Source organism: Arvicanthis niloticus, chromosome 26, assembly GCF_011762505.2.
Source record: "Arvicanthis niloticus isolate mArvNil1 chromosome 26, mArvNil1.pat.X, whole genome shotgun sequence".
In the NCBI taxonomy this organism is placed as follows: Eukaryota; Metazoa; Chordata; class Mammalia; order Rodentia; family Muridae; genus Arvicanthis; species Arvicanthis niloticus.
In genome coordinates, this window is record NC_133434.1 from 27184594 (window position 1) to 27205862 (window position 21269).

At 49.4% G+C, this 21269-nt stretch overlaps 1 protein-coding gene across 7 annotated transcripts in view; it reads left to right on the forward strand.

The window, feature by feature from the left end:
- The first annotated feature begins 204 nt into the window (after nt 1–204).
- The window catches only part of Paqr5 (progestin and adipoQ receptor family member 5), a 71671-nt gene continuing 50606 nt past the window's right edge, over nt 205–21269 (forward strand). For 3 of the 7 annotated variants that reach the window (XM_076925351.1, XM_076925345.1, XM_076925344.1), the window contains exon 1: nt 205–364. The gene's annotated coding sequence lies outside the window, so the exon portion shown is untranslated. Of the gene's footprint in view, nt 365–2558; nt 2623–3331; nt 3512–7082; nt 7284–21269 lie in introns of those variants that run through there. The other 4 variants (XM_076925346.1, XM_076925348.1, XM_076925347.1 and 1 more) reach the window with 3 other exon arrangements.

Consider the following 21269-nt stretch of genomic DNA (forward strand, 5'->3'; position numbering starts at 1 on the left):
GGATTCGAAAGAAAACCTTGCACCACTCAGATTCCAGCTAAGGGGCACCTGAGGCTGAAGTGATGCAGGAGGCTTTGAAGGAGAAGAGGTCTAGGGTTAGGTGCATGAGGCCTGGCAAGGCCAGGGAGCCGGGAGGGATGCCCATTGCTCGGCTCCTCCCTAGGACCGCCCTGCCCCGCCCCCGCCGGGGACAGCCTAGGCGGGGACCCGCGACGGGAGGGCGCGCCGCGCCTTGTGCTCCAGGTGCCATTCCCAGGCGCTTTGGGGCTGGCAGTAGTCTGGGAAAAGTGTGGCTGTTCTCGGATCTGCTCTTGCCGTGTCTCTTCGTCCTATCCACTGGATACCAGTGAGCCTCAGAATTCAGGTAACTGAGGGCGGAACTCCCGGCCAGCGTCCCCCACGAGTCCCGGTCCACACGCTCCTGCTCTCTGCCGCTGAGCCACGGAGCCCGGGTGCTACTTGGAGATGGATCTCGAAAGTTTGCCCTTGGACGGTGGTGCATCAGGCAGCCGCCAAGGCAGACATTTGCACCCGCGCACCCCGAGCCCACGTGAAGGAGGGACGGCCTCTTCCCCAGCCTTTGGGAGTCTCCAGTTTTTCTCTTAAATAATCTATGAAGCAGACACCTTCCCCATCCTAGCTCTCTATCCCTTAAAAAAAAAAAAAAAAAAAAAAAAGGCCTGGGCTGGAAACTGACAGTTGGTAATTCTTAAGCCTTAGGGATGTTTATATGTACTTCCCGCCTCCTCTCACCAGATGCACGCTAGGAACCAGTCAGATAGTGTGCGGGCAAGGCACAGTGGTACAGTTTTGTGCCCAATGAGGCAGGTCTGCGCCCTGATAAAAGAGGGTGCCCAGAAACAGGAAGCTCTCTCTTTCCTCTTTTCTCTTCTTTTTTTTTTTTCTCTTCTTTTCTCTTCTTTTTTTCTCTCCTCCCCTCCCCTCCCCTCCCCTCCCCTCCCCTCCCCTCCCCTCCCCTCCCCTCCCCTCCCTCCCCTCCCCTCCCCTCCCCTCCCCTCCCCTCCCCTCCCCTCCTCTTCTCTTCTCTTCTTCTCTTTTCCTGTCTCATTCTGTTTGGTCAGGCCTGATCCTTATTGACACCTATCCCAGCACTCTCAAACCCCAGACTGAGGAGCCAACGCCATGAGCCAATGCCATGAGGGGGGTGGGCTGCAGCCTGCAGGTGCAGAGCACTGGGGCTCACAAAACTCTTGGTGGAAAGTAGAAAGCCACACCTTTCCCTAGAGCCAGACAGAAGAGAAGGAGAGGCTGGGTGGATCCTAAGGCAGCTATCATGGCTGACATGGACACCCCTGATTTCACTTTTCCTCGGGGAACAAACCATGAAGGTGGTAGCTGAAGAAAGGAAAACCCAAAAGGTTAAAGTGTTTGACCCAAGCACAGTGGTGGGCTTCAGCCATGGTCTCTTAGACTGGGGCTTCTGCGTTTTTAAGAGATTACTATATTTGTTTATTATTGTGCCTGGGGGTGGGGTACATATGGAAGTCAGAAGACAACTTGCATGAGTAGGTTCTTTCCTTCTATCATGGGGTTCTAAGCATTGAACCCCGTTGTCAGGCTTGGTGGCAACTATTCCCCACGGAGCCATTTTGCTGGCCCTTTTCTGCAGTCTGGTTATACCCTTGACCAGCAGGAGCCGGTTGCTCCCTTGAAGTTCAGGAGTGTGCAAGGCGAGGACACCTCCAAATAGAGCTCAAATCCCCTTAGGAAAGTCTGCCAAGCCCCAGCCAGCCCCTTGTTAAGCTTCCCTGACAGCAGGAGGCAGGACCTGCGTCCCTTCTGGTCCCTTCTGTATCTGTACTACTTGGCACGGGGAAGAAATATGGCCAGAACATCGTGAGTTAACCAAAAACAGGTGAGTTCTTTTCCAGCAGACAGGACTCTGCCCTTGAAGATCAGGAAGGACGTTTGAAAAGTAGCACCAGAAAACTGTGGACACGCTCCCAGATGCCTTCACGCTCTGCCTACTTGTAGCAACTTCTTTCTTAATCCAGCAAATAAAACTATAATCATTAATCCTACTTCTAGTAGGGCCAAGGAAGAGCGGGGTGTTGGGTGACGTGGACAGCATGCCCCTCACCTGAGCTGAAGGTTGAGAGACTTCTGCCCACCTAGTGGACTTCCTCCCCACTCCTCAGGAAGTCTCATTTGGAAACATTAATTACCATTATTAATTAATTACCATTGCCTCTCCTGATAGAGTCTTACCACCCTGCAGGGTTGCCTGGGATTGGGGAAGGAATTTGCTTTTCTTGCCTTAGTTTCCCCTAGTGATAAAGTTTTATGGGCAAGTGGGTACTCCAAAGGCATCTGTATGCTGCCGAGCAAATCCAACAGGAGACGTGTGTGTGTGTGTGTGTGTGTGTGTGTGTGTGTGTGTGTGTATGTGTGTGTGTGAGGGGAGCGCTTCTCTATGTGGGCTTTATGTCTCCCTTGAGCAGTAACTTCATTTTAGTGTTCCTGAGAGAGTAGGTCTCACCAGAGGCATATAGTAGCTTTGTCAGAAGTAGTTACTGATCGGAAATAATTTCTTACAGGAAGAAATTTTGCCAGAATTCATGAGGCCTGGAGACCCTTGACTCCCTCCTTCTTTCTTCCCATGTAAGGAGAGGAGCACCCTACCATAGAAGCAAGAACCAGGAAAGGGGAGAGGAGGGAGGGCTCCCAGAACCCAGGCCAGGGCCTTCAAGCTGGTGGCCCCCAGAGTCACCTAGAGGGATAGCTCCATGAGCTGGTGGCCACTGCAAGGGCCTGTGGGAAGGTCCTTGGAGAGGCAAGCCCAGTTTCCAGAGGAGGGGTAGAGGCTGAGATGAGACAGGCTAAGCTAACAGGCCTGTCTGAGAAGTGCACCAGAGGCTGTGGGGAGCTCAGAGGCCCCCCTAGGAATTCAGGAAGGCCTAGAGGCAGGAGAGAGACGCACACCCTCACACAGAAAGCAGTTTTTCTGCATGACCCTGGGAGCTTTGGCTTTTGCCCCAGCCCTGCCTTTGACCCCAAACAGCTCTGTTCATTGTCAGAGCTGGAATGCACCTGCTGAACCTTGGCGTTGGGGCAGAAAGTGCAGAAGCCCAGCCTGAAGAATGTGTGGTTTCCTGGCTTGCTGGGCTTTTGGGGAGGAGGAGCAGGCAGTCAAGGAGTCACTAAGGCTTCACCAGAAGGAATGAGTCAGGGTGGGCCTTCTATCTCTGAGGCCATTGTAGACCTACCAAGCCCTCTGCCGCCCTTGCCTCTAGCCTCCCTCTGTGGGGAGAGTGAAGCCACGACTGAGATCCGGTTTTCTGTCCCCTTGTATGTTGTCTTTCTCCTACAGGTTCAGTGACTTTGCACTAAAGTGGATGGAAAAGTACGCCTGTTGCAAGGCTTCATGACTCAGGGTCCACTCTGCTGTCTCATGTCTGCCCCTCACTTGGAGACAGTGTTGGATCTTTGGAGAAAGAGACAAGGAGGTTGTTATGAAATTATGCAGGCTGGCAGAGGGGAGCCATTGCAAGTAAGAGTTTTAATAGTTTCTTGCATTTGTGGGAAAGGATGGTGTTCCCCAGAAGTGGTGGCCCACTTTTATTTCTATCCCTGAACTGACTGCTAGGCTGAGTTTTAGTCTGTAGTATTCTTCTGCCTTCTGACCTTGACCAGGCCAGGATCACACTGAAGCAGACTCTGGACTTCGGGTACCTGAGGAATGAGAGTTGCTTGAGCCTCATGCAGGGCATTTGCCCCTTAAGGTCACCCCACCTTTGGTTAATTAGTACCCCGTAGCCAAGGTGCCCCCTTGCAACTTGGAGAGTTCATTGGAAGTCTGTCAGAGACACAGAGCCCAACTGCATAGCTTCTAGAGCCCAGAACCTGAAATCAACAACCTCAGTAGCTTGTCACTAGCCATGGCTTTGACTACATTCCCAGCGTCTGAAGGCCAGTGTGGCTGGCACACAGCTTCCTCAGGTTCTGCTTCTAACATTGTCCAGCTGGAAATCTGACATTGGTACTGTCTCTTTTTGAGCCACAGTTTCCTCATCTGTCAGAGTACCTTAGATTCTATCAAGGCATCTCACCTATAGCACCATTACCATTTGGAGGCAGAGAGGAGGGGACTGTCGTGTGCCATAGTGTTTCCCTGTGCCCTTGGCCTCTATACAATATCACATTGACTCTGAGTCCCTTGGTCCACGTGCACGCGTGTACACACACACACACACACACACACACACACACACACACACACACGCATGCATGGATGCGTGTATCTTGTACCACTTGCATGCAGTACCCATAGAGACCAGAAGAGGGCATTAGATCCCTTGAAACTGGAGTTGTAGGTGGCATGAGCCACCATGTAGGTGCTGAAAACCAAGCCCAGGTACTCTGGAAAAGCAGCCAGCGCTGCATACTGGGTCATATAAATATATAGCCTTTGGCTGGCTTCAAACTCAGCGATTTGCCCTCCTCTACTTGGATTAAAGACATGTAACACTATGCTGGGCTTCTGGGTCCTTTTGGACATCTGAGAATGCCTCTGGACATCACCAAATGTGCCCCCAGGGTAGCAACACCTCTGGTTGAAAAAAGTTGCGTTATCTCAGTGGTTCTCAGCCTTCCTGATGCTGTGACCCTTTAAAACGGTTCCCCATGTTGTAGTAACTTCCAACCATAACATTATTTCATTGTTACTGCATACCTGTAATTTTGCTACTGTTATGAATTATAAATATCCAATATGCAGGATATGTGATGTGTAACCCCTGTAAAAGGGTCGTTCGACTCCCCCAAAGGGATCATAGCCTACAGGTTGAGAACTGTATTAGATGGTCTCTGAAGACCTCCCCTCCCCCAAGATTTCTCTTGGGATAAAAGGGCTTCCAGATACTCCTGTGAGTGTGCCCTGGGCGTGCATGAGGAGTAAGGGGGACAAACCAGAGGGAAGGCAAGGCTGTTGGACCTTATGCTGAGAGCCAAGGCCCAGCTCCCTTTGCCTCTAGACCTTGAGTTACATAAGAAGGGGAAGCGGGTAGGAGGCAGGCCTTCCGGTGCAGGACAGGACAGTGTGGTAATGAATACTCTGCCCTGCTCCTCATTCCCCTCTCTCCTGGCCCTGGGGAGGGATGCAGGAAGTGAATCAACCCAGCAAGCTCACGCTTCAACCAACCCACCCCGGCTGTGTTTTGGCTATTCCTCCCATATTAGCTGCTTATGAACCCTGCCCACGGAATCCCCCTCTGACCTTGTTGCTTAATAGGAGGATAGAAGATTTATTTTGACAGGGTTAGAGTTGGGTGCTACGGTTGCTGACGAATCCTGCTTACAGTCTTTCTTTCCAGAAGAAAGTCAGCTCTGAGCTGTGGGCTACATACTGGGAAGGCTCCCCAGGCTACAGGGACCCCCTAATCTAAGCTCAGTGACTGCCTTGTGCAAGTGTACAGAGGAGGGCGTGGCCAGCCATAAGGGTATGGTCAGCCATGAGGTCCTGTGTGCTGGAGGGAATTCTACAGGAGGAAGTTCCTTCAGGGAGGAGATGGTGGCAGTGTTAGAAGCTCCACAAGAGGGAGAGATGGACATAGAGGTGAGGCTTGTCTTGTTATTTGTCTCTTTGTTATTGTGGTAAAGCACATAGAACATAGAATTCTCATTTTGACAACGTGTGAGTCTGTGTGTGTGTGTGTGTGTGTGTGTGTGTGCACATGTACACATACATGGGCCATGCACACCTGTGGCAGCCAGAGGCTATCCTCAGCTGCTATTCTTGGGTATCATATACCTGGTTTTTGAGATAGGCATTCTTACTTTTATTTAGAACTAACCAAGTAGATCAGTCTCTCTAACCTGGGATTATAGGTATGTGCCATCGCGCCTGGCTTTTTTAATTACATGGGTTCTGGGTAACGACCTCAGGTCCCTATGCCCACTAGGCAGTCTCCTTACTGACTAAGCTATCCCCCAAGCCCTGTTTTGGGAGTATTAAAAGATACAATTAATTGTCAGCAAGCACATTCATATTATTTCGTAGACATCACCACCATCCAGCTCCACAATTTCATCACTTACCAGCTAAATCTTGGCACCCGCTATACACCAACTTCCCACTGCCCTGCCCCTCTGCTTCCTGTCTCTGTGACAGACAGCTAAAGGTACCTTGTATCAAACAGTATAACTCTCTGTTCTATGGCACATCACACAAGACTGCTATGGCCTAGGTTTTTAACGAAAGGAGGTTTATTTGGTTCACAGTTCTGGTCCAAGGACAAGGTGAACAAGGTGGCTGTCAGTCAGAAAGCAGCACAGAGCATCTCCTGGCGGCAGACAAGAAGCATGCCTGTGCATATATGTCTTCTCCCCCTCCTCTTCCTGAGAATGTGTTTGGAGGTTCTGGCTGGGCACACCACGACTTGTATACCCTTGACTACGAATGGACTGCCATTCAAAGATGCACACATGGGAACACAGAGGGAGGAAGACTGCACCGTTGGTAGTAAGCAGAATGATCCAGTGTCTGTCTTTCTGTGGTTGACCTCTTGATTTCCAGAACATCCTTGTGGTCGGTGCACGTTGTAGCCTGACTCAGAATTTCCTTCTGTGTTAGCTATGGACCACGTTCTACGTGTCTGTCCTTCTGTTCCCTGGACACCTGGACACCTGGGTTGCTGCCACCTGTTGGTTACTGTGAATGACTCTGGATGAGGCAAGTGGGCAAGTCACTATCGAGTCTCTGACTCTGGTCTTTTGGAGTATATGACCTGATGTGGAGCTGCTGGTCATATAGGAAACATACATCTAGAATTTTGTTGCTTTTTGAGATAGGCCTGGGCTGGATGAGATATGGCTCACTGGCTAGAGGAATTCGTCACCAATCCTGGGACCCACTTAGTGGAAAGAACAAACAGACTTTTGAAAATTGTCCTCTGGCTTCCAAATGATTGTTATGCATGCATACACACATACACACACAATTAATGTAATTTTAAAAACTTAAGCCTGTTGTGATAAGCTCACCTGTGCAGCTTAGGCTGGCCAGAAGCTTGCAGTTCTCTCTGAGTGCTAGGGTTATAGGCATGTACCTATGTGTGGGTTGCTTCAAGGAGGGATGTTTGACATTAGTTTCAAGGATAAATGATCTCTCTGGACGACTAAGAGGGTGGACAGAAGGAAGGTTCTAACTTACAGCAGGAGTGACCGGGTTGGAGGTTTATGGTCTCTGAGGCTGTGGCTGGAGATGAGCTAAGGAGGTTGTGTTCTGCTCCTTGGACACTGAGAAGCCGTGAAAGAGATTTCAGGTGAGAAGCCATACAGGTTGCTTACAGCCGTCTTACAAGGATGGCGCCAGAAGTATGAAGCAGGTGGGCTGGGAGGGAACGAGGCAAGAAAACCTTATGAATAGAAAACCTTGACTCTAATTCGTTTATTCATTCCATAAAGCCCAGGCTGGAAATGGGCCAGTACCTTTACACTGCTAAAGATTGAATGTCAATAGGGGCGTGCAGGAGAAATAGAGCGTGCAGTGGCAGAGTGGCCAGGGCCTTGACAGTGCAGTGTGAGGCTGGGCTTCTCAGCACCCCTCACGCCTGCCGGGTTTGGTTCCTTTGTTTTGGTTTGGTTTTGAGATAAGGTCCCATTTAGCCCAGACTAGCCCAGAAGTCATATGTGGCTAAAGGTTACCTCTTACTCTTGATCCTCTGCCCTTCGTCTCCTGCGTGCCAGCATTACAGGTGTGACCTACAGTGCTGGGGGTGGAACCCAGGGCTTCCAGCTGAGCTGTGCCTGCATTTTGGTCCAGCAAATTCCTTGGATCTCCTCAGTATAAAGGAGCCACTGTAGAGTGTTCAGCATTTCTGGCTAGCTGCAAGTAGACACACTCACATGAGGGCAAACATTGTTCTCTGGGGAGCAAACTTGGCCCCCACCCGGTGAGCTTCATTGGTCAGAAAGGCCAATGAGAAGACACTAATCTGAATTCATCAAGGCTAAGCAGAACTGGAGGTTCCACGATAGCCCTCTGTCTATCACCATGATGGAACTAATTAACCTTAGATCCTTCCACAGGGAATGGCTTATTCTGACTGCAGAGTGGGAGGCTCTGTCTATGGTTGCTTGGCTCTGTTGCTTTGGGCCTGTGGTTAGCACCAGACAAGTTAACAGACTGGGAGGCAGAGATAAATGAATGGATAAAGTTCCACGATTCCATTCAAGAGTTCACCTTCATTTGTCTGGCAGACTTCACAGCAGACACCTTTAAGGTTCTTAAAGGGTCTACCTCCTTCCAACAGTGCCACGTGCGGGGAACCATGCCTTTAACACATGGGTCTTTGGCAGACACTTACCAAGCCATAGAAATAGAAGAGAACAAAGGTCTTGAGGTGGGGAAGGAACATAAAGGGAGACCAGTAAAGAAGCTGGACTCTGATGCTGAAGGCGTTAGTTAGATGAGCTGTAGTGGAGACCAGAACCCAGGCAGGTCTTAGGTGTCTTTCAGAGGTGGCTTAGCTATATTTCAATGGCTGAAAGACTTTTGACACCACAGTGGCAAGGGAACCTCCCAGATGTGCAGAGAAAAAGTGACTGGTGAGTCACATCTGGGCACGTGTTGGCTGAAGATACGCAGGCTAGAAGAGGGAGGGGTCTTGTTGGATACACACCTTGAGAGTTAGCAGCACACAGACTGCTGAAGCCATGGGACGAACTGGAAGGCCCTGGATAGAAGGCTGGGCCAAGGACAGAAAAGTCAAGCAGGGTCTAGTCTGTTCCACTCTCAGGCACGAACTTTGCTTCCACACTCTGCTGAGGGAAGGACAAGGTCAGAGCGCGGGTGGGGGTGGGATGGGGGGAAGCTTCAGAGTGGGGAGCTGTGTCCACACTGGGCTGAGGAGGCTGCTCAGAGCTGCAGAGCTCAGACGAGTCAGATGAGAATCTGAGACACCCACCCAAAGGCAGCAGGGGACAGGGCAGCTGGCTTCCCCAAATATTTGTGGGTTGAGGAGGGAGAGAGTGCAGAAGGCAGAATGGACAGTGTTAGGGTGTTTATCTGATCTTGTGTTTTCTGCCTGATTCTTTTTCTTTTTTCCCATTTAACTATTGGGAGGTTTTCCTTGTCTGTCCAGAGAGTTTCTCTCTGGTCTAGAATACAGGTTGCCGCATTCAGTCTTTTGGCTCCACCCAGGATATTCCACGGGGTCACCTTGTACCTGAGTCGCTTTGCGAATGCAGGTGGCTGTGTGTGAGGTAATGAACCAGGCACAGAGTGCCCTGCCAGTGTGCAGCAGTGTTACCAAACGGACTCACTGATTCCCAGATAAAAGACTGCTTCTCCTTGCAGTTTTTGCTTTGCTTGCTTTGTTTGTTTGTTTTTGTTTGTTTGAAGTAGGGTCTCACACACTACCCTGGAACTTGAGTCCTCTGGCTTTGGACTCCTAAATTCTAGGATTGTAGGTGTTCAATATAATAATAAGAGAAAAACCAAGTTTTAAATTGTGTGTGGGATAGGGTGGGGGGGGATGCATGTGCCACAGCACACATATGAAGGTTAATGGACAACATATGAAAGCTGGCTCTCTCTCCCAACAATATAGATCCCAGGGATCAAATTCAGTCAGGTTTGGTAGGCAGCACCTTTAGCTGCTGTGCCGTCTTGTCGGCCAGCCCTGTTCTATCATTTTAACTTGCATTTTTCTTACTATGGGCAAGGTGAGCATGACAGATGGGAGGCTTTTGTACTTCCCTTTCTGTGAACAGTCTGTTCATGTTTCACCCAAAAATTTCCTCAGGTTTTTTGGTTTCTTATTGAATTAGAGGAAATCTTCTGAATCGAAGGAAATCTTTGCTTGTTTTTTTCCCCCATTTGAGACAAAGTCTCACGTAGACCAGGCTTGAATTCCCTGTGTATCTAAAGATGACCCTGAACTTCTGATCCTCCTGACTTTGCTTCCTGAGTGCTAGGGTTGCAAACATGCTCTACTTGCTCGCTTTATGGGGTCAAACTGGAGGGTCAAACCCAGGGCTTTGTGCGTGCTAGGCAAAGCGCTCTACCAACCGAGTCTTGGAGGAAACCTTTATGTACCAAGGAACTTTGTCCTTTTTTCTGGAATGTAAGTTATAACTCACTCTCCTTCATTGGGTCAAGGAAACTTTTGGTGTGTATGTGTGGTGGGGGTAAGACTAATTTATTTTGTTTTCTATGTGTGCCCTAAAACTTGAGTTATGGATGGTCTTGAGCCTCCATGTGGGTACTGGGAATCGAACCCATGTCCCCTGCAAGAACAAAGTCTTAAAACCACTGAGCCATCTCTCCAGCCTCTGTTTTCTGGATTTTGCTGTTCTAAGTTGTAAGGATTATGAACGCTGATGAGAGGTAATGCCCTAGTTGGCAGGCAGGGGGCTCTACGATGGTGGTCCCTGTGGAGGCAGTGGTATAGGACAAGACCCTAGAACAGGATCAAGGGTAGTCTTATAGCAACAGGTAAAGGACTTGGGCCTCCTCCTGGGTCAAAGTGTAAAGGAAGATGCCATGTGCCTAGAGGTTGGTGGCTACACACTGAAGGGACAAGAGAGATGTCTGAGTTAACCCAAGGATGAAATCAGGTCTATGAGATGTCTGGTCCATGGGGTGGGGGTCTGCTGTGTAAGAAAGAGAGGTTGTCGGCCTTGGAGTCAGAACTAGATGGGGGGAGGGATGAGACCTCTGTTGTCATTGCATCTTCTTAGGTCCCATTTGTGTCCTTAACTTCTGTCAGTCACCCTGAGGTCTGAGCCTTCACTAGGGAACAAGGTTTCCTCGTGCTCTCAGATGCCAGGCCAGTGGGGTGGCTCTTAACTAACCAGTTAAACCAGCCTGTTCTTAGCCATTTCCCCTGCACCCAGACCTCCCCTAACTGCTTTTGGCTCCATCCACTGACAAACATAGTGTTCCGGTGTCCCTACATGGCACATCCCCTCCCTATAGGAAAGCATGTAAACAAGACAGTCAGTCAGCTTCCAATGGGGTTGCTGCTCTGTGTAGCCACTCACTTGAGTCCGTGTGTTAAATCCTAGAAGTGTGCTTGGGAAGCCCTGGAATATAAGGAGTCAGAGAGCCAGCACACGGTGTGAGTGATCAGGAAGCTGAGACCCAGAGATGGCTTAGGAGTTAAGAGCACTCGTTCTTCCAGAGGTCCTGAGTTCAGTTCCCAGCACCCAAGCGGGATGGTTCACAACTGCCTGTAACTCCAGCTCCAGAGCATTTAATGCCCTCTTCCTGCCACCACAGGCACCCAGCCACCAGCAGATAAAGGTGACTGCACCAAGCCTGGGGACTTGAGTTCAATCCCTAAGACATACATGGTGGAAGGAGAGGGCCAACTGTTGCAATGGCATATATCCCACAGACATACACACATATAAAAACAAATCTTAAAGAAAAGCACTCTTGGAAGCCATCCTAGAGGAGGCGGCTGGGTGGCTGGAGGTGACTCTGAAGAATGAAGATGAAATGGGGTATTGGAATAAGAATGGCTGGAAGCAAGTGGGAAGCACAGGGAGGGTGTGTGTGTGTGTGTGTGTGTGTGTGTGTGTGTGTATGAGCATGCACGAGTATGTGAGTGCATGAGTGTGTGCCTATGTTTAAATGTGTGAATGTGAGTGTGTATGCATGTGTCTCTCCATGGGTATGTGTGTGTGTGTGAGTGTGGATCTGTGCCTCTGTGTGTGCACATGAATGTATGTGTAAGTATGTGTGTGTGTGTGTGTGTGTGTGTGTGTGTGTGTGTGAGTGAGGGGTGTGAGTGTGTGTGTGTGAGAGAGTGGGGGTATGAGTGTGTGTATGTATTTGTATGTGCATGCGTGCACACACACATGCCTGTGTATGTGTGTGTGAATGAGCATGCATGAGTATGTGAGTGCATGAGTGTGTGCCTGTGTTTGTGTGTAAATGTGTGAATGTGAGTGTGTGTGCATGTGTCTCTCCATGGGTATGTGTGTGTGTGTGTGTGAGTGAGTGTGGATGTGTGCCTCTGTGTGTGCATATAAATGTATGTGTGAATGGGGGCTGTGAGTGTGTCTCTGTGTGTATGTGAGAGAGTGGGGGTATGAATGTGTGTATGTATGTGTGAGTGTGTGACACTATGTGTGTGAGTGTATGTCTGTGTGTGAGTGTGTGTGAGAGTGGGGGGTATGAGTGTATGTATGTCTGTGTGTGAGTGTGTGACACTATGTGTGTGGGTGTATGTCTGTGTGTGAGTGTGTGTATGTCTGTGTGTGAGTGTGTGAGACGTGTGTGTGTGTGAGAGAGAGAGAGAGAGACATGGACAGTCATCATCAATAACTTTCAGTGAGGATATTCTTTGATTGTGGGGTAGGAACAGGCCAAGGTGAGAGTATTGAAGTATCCTTGGAATGCTTAGTGGAAACAGGTTTAGTATTCCACAAGTGAGCTGACTGTGTGTGATGATATTCCATGAGTGAGCTGACTGTGTGTGATGATATTCCACAAGTGAGCTGACTGTGTGTGATGATATTCCATGAGTGAGCTGACTGTGTGTGATGATATTCCACAAGTGAGCTGACTGTGTGTGATGATATTCCATGAGTGAGCTGACTGTGTGTGATGATATTCCATGAGTGAGCTGACTGTGTGTGAAGTCTTGCTGCAGGCTCAGGACAGGGCTGAGTCACTGCTCGTGCTAAAGGTTCTGCCGTGGGCTGTGCTGGGGCCACACCAGCTCCTGATGATGAAGTGAGATTCTTGCCCATCCTTCCTGATGCCATTGACAAAGCCTTGCCCCGAATGAACTGAACCACAGATCTTTGCTCCCTCAACCTCAAGTCCCCACAGGGTGCCCTCCTTCCTGCCTGACTCCACAGCACAGATGTTTCCCCTCCTGCTTGATGTGGGTCTCTCTCCTTCCTCTTGCCTTCTTCCTTCTCTAGTTTCTCTCTCTTCCTCTCTCCCCCTCTCTCTTTCTCTTTTTCTCTCTCTCTTTTTCTTTCTCTCTCTGAAGCTCAATGCCCACACCTGTTCTCTAGTTCTGAGTTTAGAGGCATTCAAAAAAATTGTTTTATTATTTTAATTTTAATTTTTTACTTTAATTTATGTGTTGTTATTTTGACCACATGATGTTTATACATTTCATATGTACCTGATACCCACAAACTCAACTCCAGGAAAGATCTTTGGGGTTCCTGGAGCTGGAATTACAGGCAGTTGTGAGTCACCGTGTGTGTGCTGGGAAATTAAACCTCTGGAAGACCAGCAGTGCTTGGAGTCACTGAACATCTGTTTAGCCCCTGGTTTTACTTTTAATTATGTCTATGTGTGTGTGTGTGTGTGTGTGTGTGTGTGTGTGTGTGTGTCATTGTGTGTGTGTATATATGCACGTGGTGCAGTGCCTGCAGTGGCCAAATGAGGGCATCTGATCCCCTGAGGATGGAGTTGCAGGTGGTATGAACCACTTAACAAAGGTGCTAAGAACCAAACTCAGGTCTTAACTACTGAACCATCTCTCCAGCCCAGAAAGAACTCTTAAACACCCAAAAGGCTTCAAAATACCAGAAATGGGCTCTGGGGGTGTGACTCAGTGGTAGAGTACTTGGTGAGCATGGTTCAGATCTCTGCAACAGGCTGGCAAGTTGGCTCAGCAGATGAAGGTGACTGTCACCAAGCCTGGGGACTTGAGTTCAATTCCTAGGACATACATGGTGGAAGGAGAGGGCCAACTGTTGCGATTTGTCCTCTGACTTCTATACATAGACTATGCCATATTTACACACATGCCAGCATGCACCCGCGCGCACACACACGCAACACACACGCAACACACACGCAACACACACGCAACACACACGCACACACACACACACACACACACACACACACACACACACACACACTATCCAAAATGTAAAAGAAAAATGTTTGTGACTGAGTTTGTGGCGATGACAATGGTGGTCGCTGGCCGTGGCGCTGCTGTTTGGTGCTGGAGGCCTGATGCACACTCCTCAGAACACAGATTCTAAGGTCCCAATGACAGATGAGGCAAAATTCACTTTGGAGAACCAGTGGGCTTCCTTTCAGAGCATAGATGAGGAGTTTCTTACATGGCGATGGGCGTTCCTCTCCCAATATGTCACTCCTGGAAAGCCTTACCCCACAGGAATGAGTGTAGAACTCACCCCCCCCCCCAATCTTGCCCAGAAAATATACTCTTTGCCCCACCCTGAGGCCAAGAAAGCAGGTTTCCGCACAAGTGGAAGGGAGCATTGGATACTCAGGCGAGGGGCTCGTGCCCCTCCCACCCCTCCTGAAGGACGCATACACACCCAACAAGCACAGCTGAAATGATTAGTTTGCAAGAGGGCACAACCAAATGCCCCAAGATGACAGTTGCTTGGCTCAGAGAACAGCAGGGTCCCTTTTCTGCAGGACGGTCACCCTGGTCTGACCATTGCTGACATTACCTCGTGATTTATCTTGCTGTTGCCGAGAGAGGTCTGAAGCTTCTTTTAGAGCGAGATTTATGGGGAAATAATAATGCCGCACTCTCCAACCTCTTTGCCTAGGTCTCCTTTAAATGCTGTATGGCGGCCTCAAAATGCACACGGTGGATTTGTTTTGCCCCGATGCATATTATTTGAGGGTCCAGATGATCTGTGGTTAACAGAGAGGTTTCTGGAAAGAGGAAGAACCCAGTAGACAGTATGAGGAGTCATGAAGGGGAAGGAAGAGATAGAAGTCCACGGACAGACAGACAGACAGACAGACAGACAACTCCAGTGTAGGGCAAGTTGAGTGTCGGATTACAGCAATGCCAGAGCATGGTGGTTGGTCACCCTGGGGAGACAAGGAGCTACTGAAAGGACACAGTGAGCTCAGTGGGGTGTCTGTGAGCTTCTGCCCCTGGGGAGCTCTGAGTGATGCCCTCTGCCTGTCAATGGAGGAGCCTGGGGATCCTAACTGGAAGGACTTAGGATGCTGGGGGGGGGGGGTGTGGGGTGGCGGCTAGAGGCCCTAACAAGTTGGGTGCAGCCTCCTGTCCACAAGAGACCAGTTACACAACATGTTAGAGAAGGAGAAAAGGGAGATTTCTTCATGCGGCTATGTCCAGTGAGAAGTAAAAAGGTCCAGCCCCAGCTCCACCCCTAAACCCCCGCCCACACCATTCCATCTGCAAGGTCCTGACATGAAGTTCACCTTTGCATAGGAGGTGAGAGGTATGGCCGAGGGATGGTCCTGCTCCTCATCATTGTCTGGGCTACAATCTGTCCTGCAAGGTGGTCTGACATTGTCAGAACTGTGAAATCTCTCTTCTGGAAACAGGTCCCTCTTCTGGCTGGCACCAGGCTTCAGCTTCTCCCAGAATGAGATTCCTGGGGTAACCCCAATTCCTTGGGGTCTTTTTTTTTTTTTTCAGTAGTCAGATCACCAAGAGGAGGGCCCACATTCTCCTTAAAAGATCTTCACTTCTCTCAGGACCGTAACAGACGCAGGGCCTGACATTTCTGTGAGGGATTGTGGTTCATTCCCAAGTTTCCTTGTACCTGTCCAGGGCAGGCAGAACCCAGCTCAGTGGTGCCTGTTGCTGGCTGAAAGACTTTCTTGGTGAGAGGTGGGAGAGAGGCAGAGGTCTGCCTGGATGGAGGAAGCTTCCTGGGAGGGGAGTTGGCTTCCCGGCTCGATGGCTGGGCCTTAGCGTCTTATCTGTTACATGTGTTTGGTACGTGTCTTCTCGGGAACTTTTTTTTTTTTTAAATAAAAAGAAAGAGGAGGAATTAAACAGAGGAGGGTGAAGAGTTAGCTTACCAGGAGGCTAGAGGAAGAGAGAAAGAAAGAAGGGCAGTCCCTGGCTCTGTGATCCTCCCTCTCCCTCCTCCCCTTTCCAGTCTGGCCCAGTTTACTCTTTATCTTTGTCCCAGGATGGTTGCTGGTGCTCCAATTTCTAGATCATCTCATCACAAAACTGGAGCTTCTGGGCTTACTCCCTGAGCAGCTGGTTGTCTGATCTTGGGCAAGCCTCTTTCACAGCTGCAGATTCCCAGCAGGATTTCCTGCTGACTTTGAGGTGTCTAGACCACTTGTTCCTTCTCTTCTCAGGACTGCCAGGGTGTCCTCAGGGGATTAGACAGAGCAGGGGTCTGAGGCAGAGATGCCAGAGGCTGTGGGGCAGGGGAAGAATTAAGATCTCTGCCTAGGCTCTGCAGAGCTGGGAATGTCCTCCATTGACCCAAAACCTCAGAATTGACTTTCAAAGGGAAAGTGCTCTCCAGGTAAGAGGTTCGAGGTAATAAAGGCTGCCTTTTATTCTGAGCTGGGCTCCTAGCTTTGCAGTTTCAACACCAGTCTACCTGTGTGAAAACTCAAGCTGACTGACTGGTCTCTGGGGTTAAATGATTGCTGTTCTGGAAGCTGAGGGGCTTCCTGAACTAGAGCCCTGGCCCATTGTGCCTTCACTGTCACATACCAAAAGCTTGCCAGAACTGGGCACTGTAGTGTGTGTGTGTGTGTGTGTGTGTGTGTGTGTGTGTGTGTGTGTGTTATATGTGTGTAAATTTGGGGGTTTCCTACATGCATATAATGCATTTTGATGAAACCCCCATTTCTACTCTGTCTTAGTCACTGTTCTATTGCTGTGACAAGACACCATGACCACAGCGTTTTTTTTCCCATTAACTTATTTATTTATTCACTTTGCATCCAGATTGTAACCCCCTTCTTTCAGTCCCCCCCATACAGCCCCCCCCCAACTCCCCCTCACTTTTTCCTCTGAGGAGCTCCCCCTCTCTCCTCTTCTCCCCACCACCCCTGTATCAACTGACCCTGGCACCTTAATTCACTGCAGGACTAGGCACATCCTTTCTCACTGAGGACAGACAAGAGAGCCCAGTTACAGGAACAGGATCCACAGGCAGGCAACAGAGTCAGGGACAGCCTCTGCCCCAGGGTTTCTTTTTTTTTTTTTTTTTTGGAGGGGGAGGGGCTTAGGCTCCAACAGCTTCTGCTGTACTTGACCCTTGGTGAATCTAGATTACACACATATGTGTATTGAACACTCCGTGTGCATGGATACTGGCAAACAACAATTGGCAGTGTGGATGGTCACTGAAGGGTGCAAGCTCACCAAGGGAGCAGCTTTCTGGGGACTGTGAGCCAATGGTGTGAACATTTCAAGCCCTCTCACTTCTGCATCAGTTGCTTTTCTCATTGCTCTATTGTTTTTAGATTGATCTCATTTTCGCATGTGTCTTAGTCAGGGTTTCTAGTCCTGAAATGTTTCTAGTCCACAAATGTCATGACCAAGAAGCAAGCTGGGGAGGAAAGGGTTTACTCAGCTTACACTTCCACACTGCTGTTCATCACCAAAGGAAGTCAGGACTGGAACTCAAGCAGGCCAGGAGGCAGGAGCTGATGCAGAGGCCATGGAGGGATGTTACTTACCGGCTTGCTTCCCCTGGCTTGCTCAGCTTGCTTTCTTATAGAACCCAGGACTGCCAGCCCAGGGATGGCACCACCCACAATGGGTCCTCCCATTCTTGATCACTAATTGAGAAAATGCCTTACAGCTGGATCTCATGGAGGTATTTCCTCAAGGGAGGCTCCTTCCTCTGTGGTAACTCCAGCCTGTGTCAAGTTGACACACAAAACCAGCCAGTGCAATGTGTATGAATGCTTTGCTTACATGTTTGCTGTACACCATGCGCATGCTTGTCACCTATGGATGTAGGAAGAGGATACTGAATCCCTTGCGGCTGGAGTTATGGACAGTTGTGACCTGCTGTCCATGTGGGTGCTGAGAAGTGAACCTGGGTCCTGGATCAGAACAAGTGTTCTTAATCACTGAGCCGTCTCTGAGAAAGAAAAAAAGAAAAAAACAACTGGCAAATGCAGTTTGAGGAAGGGAGGGTTTATTTTGGCTGGAGTTTGGGGGTTGGGGGTAGGACCGCCAGGGCAGGGAAGAGGTGGTGGCAGCTGGTCACTCTGCATCTGAAGTCAGGGGACAGAGAGGAATGCTGCTACTCCGAAGGCTTTCTCTTTTTCATTAAGCTGAGAGTGTTAAGGTTGGTCCTCCCTCCTCAATTTACCTACACCCTTGAGGTCTGTCTCCAAGGAGACTCTAGATCCTGTCAGATGGACCATAGGAAGGGTAGCTCAGAAAGGCTTCAGGATGCTCTGCAGGTAGAAGTGACTCAAGGAGAGCCTTTTCACCATGTGGATAGTCAGTGCCTCGCAGACTAGGGTACCCCCCGGCTTCCCACATCTAACTCTTCCTTGGACTGGAATCTGTTTGCTAGTTCTGTCCTTCCCCAGATGGGCCTGGGTGGCCCCTCCCCATTCTCCAGCCACAGCCTGAATGCCTGCCAGCCCCTCAGGTGACCTTCACACTTTCTTTGGCTCTGTGGCTGCCCTCTTCTCATCTTACCTTTGGGATGTGTCCTCTGGGTCTGTGATAATGTGAGCGACTCACCCACAGTGTCACTGGTTAATAACCACCACCTCCAAGTCCAGTAGATGAAGTTAGTGGTTAATGATTGCCAAGAAATGCTTTTCCTGAGTGCAGGCCTCAACCGGAAGATGTAGGAATGCCGTTTCCCTGGACCCTCACTCTAGAGCCCCGTGGCCTGGAGCTAAAGTACACCTAAGAGTTCTGTTTCTTTATGTGTATGTGTAGGTGCACACACACACACACACACACCACACACCACACACCACACACCACACACCACACACCACACACCACACACACACATACACAAACACACACCATACACACCACACTATACCACATCATACACCACACATCACCACCACCAAGCTGTGTTCCCATCTCTGGCATTTCAAGACCTGTTCACAGCCGGTTTCCCTGCTTTAGGCCTGACCTCTCCCTAGAGACACTACTCTCTCTTCTGCCAAAATGACCTTGGCTTTGGGATCTGTCCTGAGCCTCTGCTTCGTTCTGGGTACCAACACTGGACTCCCCTCAAGCTCTGAACAGCCCTTTATGTATATTTCCTATGTTCTTGGCTTGGCTGAGGGCTTGGCAGAGGGAGTGGCAGGAGGCTGCCACACAGATTGGGTCACCTGGGCTCTTAGACCATTCTTAAGCCTAAGGTGCCATCTGGGGTCAGTGGAGGGAGGGGGCATAATGAAGGAAGAAATAAAACTTTCCAGGCAGATACGGGATGTGTGTGTGGTCATCTAAAAGCCACAGGAGTGACACACACAGGAAGGATAAAATGGTCCCTGTAGTGTGAGGACCACAAGGCAGGTGCTCTTGGATCTATTTGCCCCTCACTGCCCCCCCTCCATGGGCCTTGATGGTTGTTCTGCAGATATGCTGGGGCCTCTGAATCAGAAAGCTAAGAGGTAGATCAGAGGGGAATGTCTGCTTTGGGGAGGACCATCAGATTCCTGGATTTCAGTGTTTGGGGTGGCTTGCTGGAGGCTTCCAGGCCCTGTCTCTGCCTAACTCCAGCCTCCCCTCCTCACCTCACCTCACGTGAAGATCAGCTCTCTGTTAAGAACTCCAAGCTGTTATAACGTTCAAGGTGGGAAGCCCTAAGCCCATAGAGGGCCCTGTAGCACTTGAGGGCTGGACAGTGCGTCCACAGAGTGTGAAGATGTTTACTTTCTCTCTGCATCCTCTCTGTCTAGCCTGTCACACAGTGGCTGGTTTATCTCAGGCTGCTTTCTGATTAGATTAGCAGCTGGAGAGAAGGTAGAGGTAGGTAGATCAGCCTCTCGAGCAGGCTAGGAGGCTGGCACCAGCAGTCAGGGCCTGTGGTTACATTCTGTGACCCTTTCCAGCCTTAGGGAGGAGCCTGCAGGAGCACCGATGTGCAGGTCGGTAGGATCTCATAGAGCCCTGGCACTGGGTGCTTTAATACCGGTATTTAAGGCAGCATCTCCATGGCTTCTGCCCCTCTTCCTGTGTGGGCTCTTGCTGTGCTTTGCAGTCACCTGGTGTCCCCTCCTCTGACTCTCTGAGAGCTTGAGGTAACTGAACTACGATATTGTAGAACTCCCCGGGTGGTTTGGGCACATGCTTTCCCTGCCAGCTCTGACAAGGCCATTCCTGTGTCCTTCATATATTTGTACTTTGCAAAACAATGTTTTAAAGGTGTGAAGCTGGATATCCCATCATTTAGGATACAAAAATGATTTTGAGCCCTGAGTAAAGGAAAATTTACAAAAAAAAAATTTTTTTTTTATTTAGAATTGAGTTAGCAAATGAACAGAAATGAAGGTTCTAGAACATTAAAATCTGTACTATTTGCTTACTTACTTACAGATGTACATGTTGTAGGTCTGGGCCTTGTGTGTGCTACACAAGTATTCTGCTGTACAGACTTTGAGACCACAGCATGTTCAGGAAACAGGCAGAATCTTTACATCAAAAAAAAAAAAAAAAAAAATGTTGCTAGGATCATTTTGTTACAAGTATGGGTTCTTTTTCTTTTCCCTATTTGTTTGTTTGTTAGGTTGGTTGGTTGGTTGGTTTTTCAAGACAGGGTTTCTCTGAGTAGCTCTGGCTGTCCTGGAACTCACTCTGTAGACCAGGCTGGCCTCGAACTCAGAGATCCACCTGCCTCTGCCTCCTGAGTGCTGGGACTAACGGTGTGAGCCATCACCAGTGCCTGGCATGATTATGATTATTTTTTCCTAGAAAAAGCTTTTTGTGGATGGGGGAGATGACACCTGACGTTGTCCTCAGCCTCTATCTGCATGTACACACAAGTACATGTACACACCCACACAGACATACACACTCACACACACTCTAAAGCAGTGGTTCTCAACCTTCTCAATGCTGCAACCCTTTAATACAGTTCCTCATGTTTTGGTGACATCCAACCATAAACCATAAAATTATTTTTATTGCTACTTTATAACTGTAATGTTGCCGGGCGGTGGTGGCGCACGCCTTTAATCCCAGCACTTGGGAGGCAGAGGCAGGCGGATTTCTGAGTTCGAGGCCAGCCTGGTCTACAGAGTGAGTTCCAGGACAGCCAGGGCTACACAGAGAAACCCTGTCTCAAAAAACCAAAAAAAAAAAAAAAAAAAACCTGTAATGTTGCTACTGTTATGAACCATAATTAAATATGTGCTTTCCAATGGTCTTAGGCGACCCCTATGAAAGGGTCATTCAACTCCCAAAGGGTCACAACCCATGGGTTGAAAACCAGTGAGCTAAAAGTAAGGTGGAGGGAAGATGCAGGCAAATAGCAAGCACAAAAACATGGAGGAAGGTCCCGGTGTTAAGGACAGATATGAGACTGCAGGTGAGAGAAACATGGCCAGGCTA